The sequence below is a fragment of the Octopus bimaculoides genome, chromosome 6, assembly GCF_001194135.2.
Source record: "Octopus bimaculoides isolate UCB-OBI-ISO-001 chromosome 6, ASM119413v2, whole genome shotgun sequence".
NCBI lineage: Eukaryota > Metazoa > Mollusca > Cephalopoda > Octopoda > Octopodidae > Octopus > Octopus bimaculoides.
In genome coordinates, this window is record NC_068986.1 from 35,784,834 (window position 1) to 35,792,459 (window position 7,626).

Consider the following 7,626-nt stretch of genomic DNA (forward strand, 5'->3'; position numbering starts at 1 on the left):
ATATATATATATATATATATATATATATATATAATGGCTGTTGCATTAATATTTAGTACGAAATAGAAGTTCAAGAGATTTGTGATACTGAATAAGTAGCTATTTTCAAACAATGCAGATATATAGCGAACGTCATCGCTATAAATTCAAAACAAACCACCATGACAACAAAAGAAGGAGGAAAAGCAAAATTAAGATTGGTAGCGATGAAATATATAAATTTAGACAAATAAAATAAATCAACATCAACGTAGCTAATAGTAACTTATTTCAAATGGGTAAATACCCACTACGCAATAAATGCGTATCTACGCAACGTATGCTGTAATAAGTTTGGAATAAAGTAGTTAGACAATAAGTCAAGAGCCAAGGCCTGTACGCTGAGCGATAACAATAACTTTGATATTGTAATGTTTGTAGGTAGCAAACATAAAAGTGAATTAGCTAATAAGTTTGAGTAAATTCTATTCTCCGTAAAAGGTTATCTCTGTATTAAATTCATTGCAAAACCAAAAATCATCACATTAATAATTTCTGAGACATACTTATTTGAGAGGTACACATGTAAAATAGAAAAAGGTTTCCTAAATTATATACATGCAAATTTCGAAAAATAGAATACTGCACAAGGTGCAAATAAGTATCTTGTGCACATTTCCTCGAAAAATACAAGGTGAGACATCTCGTAGTAGAGATGAAAGACTCACTGATCATTAGAATGTGCATTATATATTGAAATGAAATCGTATTCCACATTTCATCAGCATGCATCTAGATTAACAGGTTGGGTCAATCAATGTGCGCATTATATTCACACATCCTTTATAATACAATGCCAGCTTGTACAGAGCCAGTTGCCACAATCGGTTTGTATATAAGTGTATTAACACGGTATTGGGTAACACAAACGCACCATACTTAAGAACTACACACAACATCTCACTTACATCAACCTACACACACACACACACACACACACACACACACACACACACACACACACACACACACACACACACACACATTATGTATGTATACATACACGTGTGCTACCATCTGAATGTCTGTTAATTTAAAGGTAACTATTTTCACACGGTGTCAGGCAGGATTAGAAATTTGGATTTGATATAGAATATGAATACAAAAATGGAAAAGGATATCACACCACATCTCTAAATATGTAAACATTAATTTTTATTTTAAATTATGTATTATTATTTTTTCTCATCTTTTATTTCACATGTGTGTATGTATGAGCACACACACACACATACACAAACACATAGGTATATGGTAAGTACAGAAATTTGTGTATAAAGATGTACACATATCTTATGCGATTTTAACTATTATATTAGAGCTAAATTAATTTGGTTCCTATTTTTGAAGCTAATTGTTGAATAAACCAATTCTGTAAGAATCTAAAATGAACAGATACACAAACTTATAAATAGATATTTGAAGGGATTATCTATCTATCTATCTATCTATCTATCTATCTATCTATCTATCTATCTATCTATCTATCTATCTGTCTGTCTGTCTGTCTGTCTGTCTGTCTGGGTGTCTGTCTGTGTGTCTGTCTGCCTGCCAGTCGATATTTGGATAGTTAGTACATATGTATATATACTATATATATATGCATGTACACATGAACAAATCTCTTGCTACCATATACATACAGACACACACATACACACGCACACAGAAACACACACACACACATACATATACACACTGCTTATCCTAGAGACGACAAATGAGCGTGCTCCAATACATTCGTCCCTTGGAAAATTCCTAGAAATCCTTCATCTACAGCGTCTTCAGAATATATTTTCAGCATCAAAAATAATGATGATAATCAAGATACTAATGACGGTGACGATAATGATGCCAATGATGTTGGTGATGATGATAATGAGAATGATGTTCGTAATGATAATGTGGCGATGATGGTTTTAGTGGTGATGGTGTTTTGGGTGATACTGGTTCCGATGGCGTGTCTGTAGATGTGTAAAATGTTATTCGAATCTATGTCGCACTGGTGTTAATGGATAAATACTTCTCCATTAAACATAAGTATTGAAAAATATTTAAGAAACACACACACACAATGAGGATAAATGGTCACTTCCTCATGTAAAAGCACCAAATCATGTCTGCTAAATTCGTGTTGCATTCGAAGTTTCTGTTTCATGCAGTAACCAAATAAAGTCTCAAAGCGATGCATAAACAACCAACAAACGAGTTTTTCCGAAGAGAAGCTCTAAGAGATTACATTCAGATAGTCTCTAGCAGACTACATTCAGATAGCCTTTCGAGGCTTATCGAATATGACTTATTTACATGGCTATTAAAAGAAAACACTTCCATAAGACTAATTACATCCGGAAAATAAAAGAAAAAGTTTCCATATAATCTTTGTATAGATTATAATACGATCACCAACACGCATATGTGGCAAACTAAAGAAATGAAAGAAAAACTTTCAAAAGATATTTTCTAAGTTTCTTTGTCTAATATATCTTAACTACTACTTGAATACTAGCAGGATGAATGTATTATTAGATGAATTAGTGTTAGAACGCCGGACAAAGTACGTAGCAGCGTTTCTTCCAGGTTTACGTTTTGAGCTCAAATTCCGCCATGATCGACTTTTCGTTCATCATTTCCGGGTCGATGCAATAAGAATCAGTCAAGCATTGGGGACAATGTAATCGACTAGTTCCCAACTCTAAAACTTCAGGCCTTGTGCTTATTGAAGAAAGAACTGATAGATGAATGTAAGGGATGAGCTAGAAAATCGATAGAGCATCGGAAGAGATGTCATGCCGCATTTCTTTCGTCTCTTTACATTCTGAGTTTGAATCCCATCGAACTTTGTCGGTCATCCGTTCGGAGTCGATAAAATAAAGGACCAGCCAAGTACTGGGTCGATGTTACCTAATTCACATCGCATTAAGCCGGTGATATTAGCAATTATAATATTGTTATTTGGGATCAAAATCTAAACTCACTTGTTCAAATTCTCTTATAGCTTTGATTACATGTACAAATACTCGTTTATGAAATTCTGGATTTTGATGTGTCCAAGAACAGCAGATACGCTTGATTGACATCATTTATTTTAAAAACGGATTTTCTTTGTTTAGATGTAATGTATGAGCCAAAAAATGTAGATCAGGAAGTGATAAAGGACTCATCACTGGATCTTTACGGAAGTATCTGTTGAAAGCCTGGAGAGAATTGCTTTGCCTATGAAAGCAACATAACTCTACATCTCAAAGGACTATTCTTTATTTTAAATCGGTCTGAAGGCCAGATCATAAACCAAAAAGCTTCCTTGTCAGTAAGTATGGTAAAATATTTTCTGTGTAAGAAGAGTTTGTATACATTGAAGGCGTATGACTATGTCGTTAGGGGCATTCGGCTCACGATCCTAAGGTCATGAGTTTGAAAACCGGTGGTGTGTTATGCCCTTGAGCGTGACACTATTTCACATTGTTCTAGTCCACTCAGCTGGAAAAAATGAGTAGTACCTGTACTTCTAAGGGCCAGCCTTTTCACATCCTCTATCACGCTGGATCTTCCTGGGAAACTACGATAAAGTTACTTGTGTCTGTGGAGTGGTCAGTCACTTGCACGTTAATTTCACAAGCATGCTGTTCCGTTGATCAGATGAACTCGAACCCTCGTCGTCGTAACCAACTGTGTGCCAGTTAACTCTTGAGGGTTTCGATAATAGCTGCTTTTCTATTTTCGATTGTCTAACATTTTTCTTGAGTGAATATAAAAAGAGTTTCTGGTTGTCTTTCTTGAGAAAGATTAACTGTTAAATTTACATCTCATGCATCAGTGTCTACTATTAATGGGCTGTTAGAAATTATGGCGTGCGATAACAATGAGTTACTATTTTTTTTCAGGTTTTCAACAGCTACAAAATCTTTCGTGAATAAAATAGATGAAGATAAATAAAGCAGACGCCATATTATATGAGAAAACATTGAAATCCACCCGGCATATAAGGGAATAATCCAATAATCTCGGATCGGCATTTATAATAAGCTTTAACTTCCAGTAACAATTCTAATCCTTGAGGATCTGAGGAAAGGGAACCTCTGGCAATGTATTCCAAGAATACTATAGTAAATTTTTTGTTTATAACTTATTCTTAGTAAATTCATATTTCTTAAAACATGATATAAAACCTGCAGATTGTTTCACATCAGAAATATTTATTCTCCAGATAACGTTATCAAGTTACGAATAGACACCTTTGTATACTGTTGGTTATAAAACCAGTCGTTGCATTCTGGGTAACAGTGACTGCAGTCGTCAGACTGAAAGCAATCTGATCTAATGAAATTCTCTCTCTGTTCGGAAAGGGATTTGATTGTAAGCATTGTTCTTTTTTTCTTAGAACAGACATACTAAAAATTAAAGATGATTGACATATCAGACGATTTCCTAGATATTAAGAATAGAGAAAGCAATTAGCTTTGTTAAACAGAAAATGGCTGACATAATAATCATGCGTTTCTCATGACCTTTTTTTATCGAGATCAACATGGTGACTGAGAGGGCTTGGTGAGCGTCTGGCTTTTTCACTTCAGACTTTATAAAATATTTCTTGAAATATTTCTTGAAAGGAACAGAAACCGCGTTTCCATTAATATGCATGCAAGTAAGAAGGGAATGGAGTTCGGGATAAATTTGGATTACTATGAACAACGAACTGTTGCATATTTTGATAGGTTTTAAATATAAAAGAAATAATCGCTCTTGATCCGATATTAAGTTGTTATAGAGAGATTGTAAGAGAAAGATTTTGAGATTTTTGTAGAATTTATTGACTAAATGAAATTCACAAAACGCCAAACCCCAAATTTCACATTTAAATTCGACAACTAATATAATGGCTATAGAATCGTTAGTCATTTTCAGTTTTAAATTTGAAAAATAGCCTTTGTGATAAAACTGTTGGTGCCAACAGGTGACTGATATACCATTAATAACCACTACAGAGATCGCTTTAGTCGGCTTAGACGTAGAAGTATATCTGGCTTGGGCGGTTATTGCTCCTTTCATCGATTTTGAAAAGTTAACAAATGATATGCCTGTACATGTGACCATGCTTGCTACATATTCTACAATCAGATACGATATCTGTTTCAACGATAATAAATACATCTCTAGAAAAAGCAATATTTTACAGATATTACAAATATCTGTCGCTTTTCCTTCATTTAATTCTTGAAACGGTTCGATAGCATTGAATGACAGATATTCGTGCCAAGAAGCGTCTGCTTACAGAGTCCAGTTGTTGGCACCCGATTCTAATTCGTGTATAAAATTTCCGAAAAATCTCTAATAAGAGTCAATAGTTGCTTTCTGTATGTACTCTCCAACCTAGCCAAGTGTGGAGTCCATCTAAATGAAACTCGAACTGTGGGTCCTTCTCACGATTTTCTTTTTCGATCAACACACGGAGTTCTACATACTGGTTATTTGTCGCAAAATTTAAATTTCACTAAATATACACACGCGCGCGCCCCCAGCACATAGTTGTAGGTTAGTAACCTCATATATATACTCGTTTCTCATATTACCAAAAAATTCTCGAAGCACAGCAAGAAATTGGTGTGTAGTGTAATTATATATATCACATACTCCACTCCGTTTAACGGTATTCAGCCATTTCCTTTGTCTGTAACCACCTTCGCTGTTTCAAAACTATACACATGGCTATACATGCATATACATAAGTACACACACACACACACACACGCGCGCGCGCGCGCGCACAACACACACGCACATACACACATACACGGTCTGATAAATAAGTATGCAGAGAAACGTCGATTGGCAAAGATTGACGTTGACATCTGTTGCGCATGCGCACTAAGTTTTATCGTTCTAGCTCACTTCCGATGTTTACAGCAGTGCTGGAAAGGAAGGTGTGTAGCGTGCAATCATCGCATTGACTATGATAGAGAACGTCGTCATGGAGATACATGCTCAGAGGACTACGCAAAGTTGCAGAAAATGAATAGAGAGGTGTGCATGAGCCGCTCACAAGTGTACGAGTGGTTCAGACGTTTCCAAGATGGCCAAAAAATGTCGAAAGTGACAAACGTTCTGGGAGACCCGCAACAAGCACAACTGAGAAAAACATCGCAGACGTGTGTGCAATTGTGAGGGGAAATCATCGAATCACTATCCGTGAGTTATTAGAGGATGTGCAGATTAGTTTCGATTCAGTACAGTCCATTATCACTGAAGATTTGGGTATGAAACGCGTGTCTGCCAAGTTTGTGCCAAAACTGACTTCAAATCAAAAAAAAAACTCAGGTTTTACCTGCACAATATCACTTTGATTGTATGGAGGATGATGAAACCTTTTTGAAAACCTTGTGCAGACCTCTGATCAGGTATCTTCAAGCTTTTGGCAAAACTTCATGCAGATTCTCTGCTGAACGTTCTCTGTCATAGTCAATGTGACAATTACACGCTACACACCTTCCTTCCAAACAGTGCTGTAAACAGCGGAAGTGAGCTAGAACATTAAAACTTAATGTGTATGCACTGCACAGCAGAGTTCAAGGTCAACCTGTGCCAAGTGGCTTCACTCAGCGTGCTGTAGCTTCGTTACTATGGTAACAATCCGGATACTTATTGATCAGACCACATACATGCATATGTATGTTTGTGCGTATTCTCCATTATATATATTTCAAGTTGATAGAAATAGACAAGAGCAACATTTCCACTGATTTTGTCTCGACACAGGTACGTACGGACTTGCTTACTGTTCGATTATGCTACTTATTTCTCAAACAAATCTCCTGCTGATCCAGATTGGCAAATTAGTTAATATATATATATATATATATATATATATATATATATATATATATATATATATATATATATATATATATATATATATTGAGCTTCACTGTTTTACAGTCACGAGACAATTCGTTTAATTACTTAGGCCAGCAGGAGAGATTATGTACATAGGATATAGATTAAGAAAATAGACGGTTATTTCAACAAGATGACGTGGCAAACAATATGTAGCGCGATTGAGGAAGTAGATAATATGATGGATAAGTGGCTCTAGTTACGTTAGTGGGTCTATTCTGCTCATCGGAGCTTTTTTCTTATGAGGATGTGTATATGGGTCATGTGTATACCATTTTACTTTGGAAATCTTAGCCATTAATTGATTCATATATGTAATGGTAGCATTATATATATATATATATATATATATACGCATTCATATAGATGCGTATACACTCTCTCTCACACACACATACAGATACACACATTTACATGTACGAACTCATGCACAGACATAGTTTTGTATTTAGTATGCGAGACCCTTGGTATATAATTGCGCATTGAGACAGATTTTCTTGTATTTAGGGAGGATCATTATGACAGCTATTTAAGTATTAATATATAACCTAGTAACCGATTACTTGACCAATCATTCGTGTAATCAAGCCAGCATCTTTGTCAAAAACCTACTGTCGCCATTGTCGATATTTTCAATGACGTTCTTTTCTACTCCAGGTCATTCTCGAAGCTGACCTGGAGTACATATATATATAT

General features: G+C 35.4%; 1 protein-coding gene across 2 annotated transcripts in view; it reads right to left on the reverse strand.

Moving 5' to 3' along the window:
• Nucleotides 1–7,626, reverse strand: part of LOC106870527 (BAI1-associated protein 3) — a 1,007,871-nt gene that overhangs the window by 122,295 nt on the left and 877,950 nt on the right. The window lies entirely within an intron of this gene.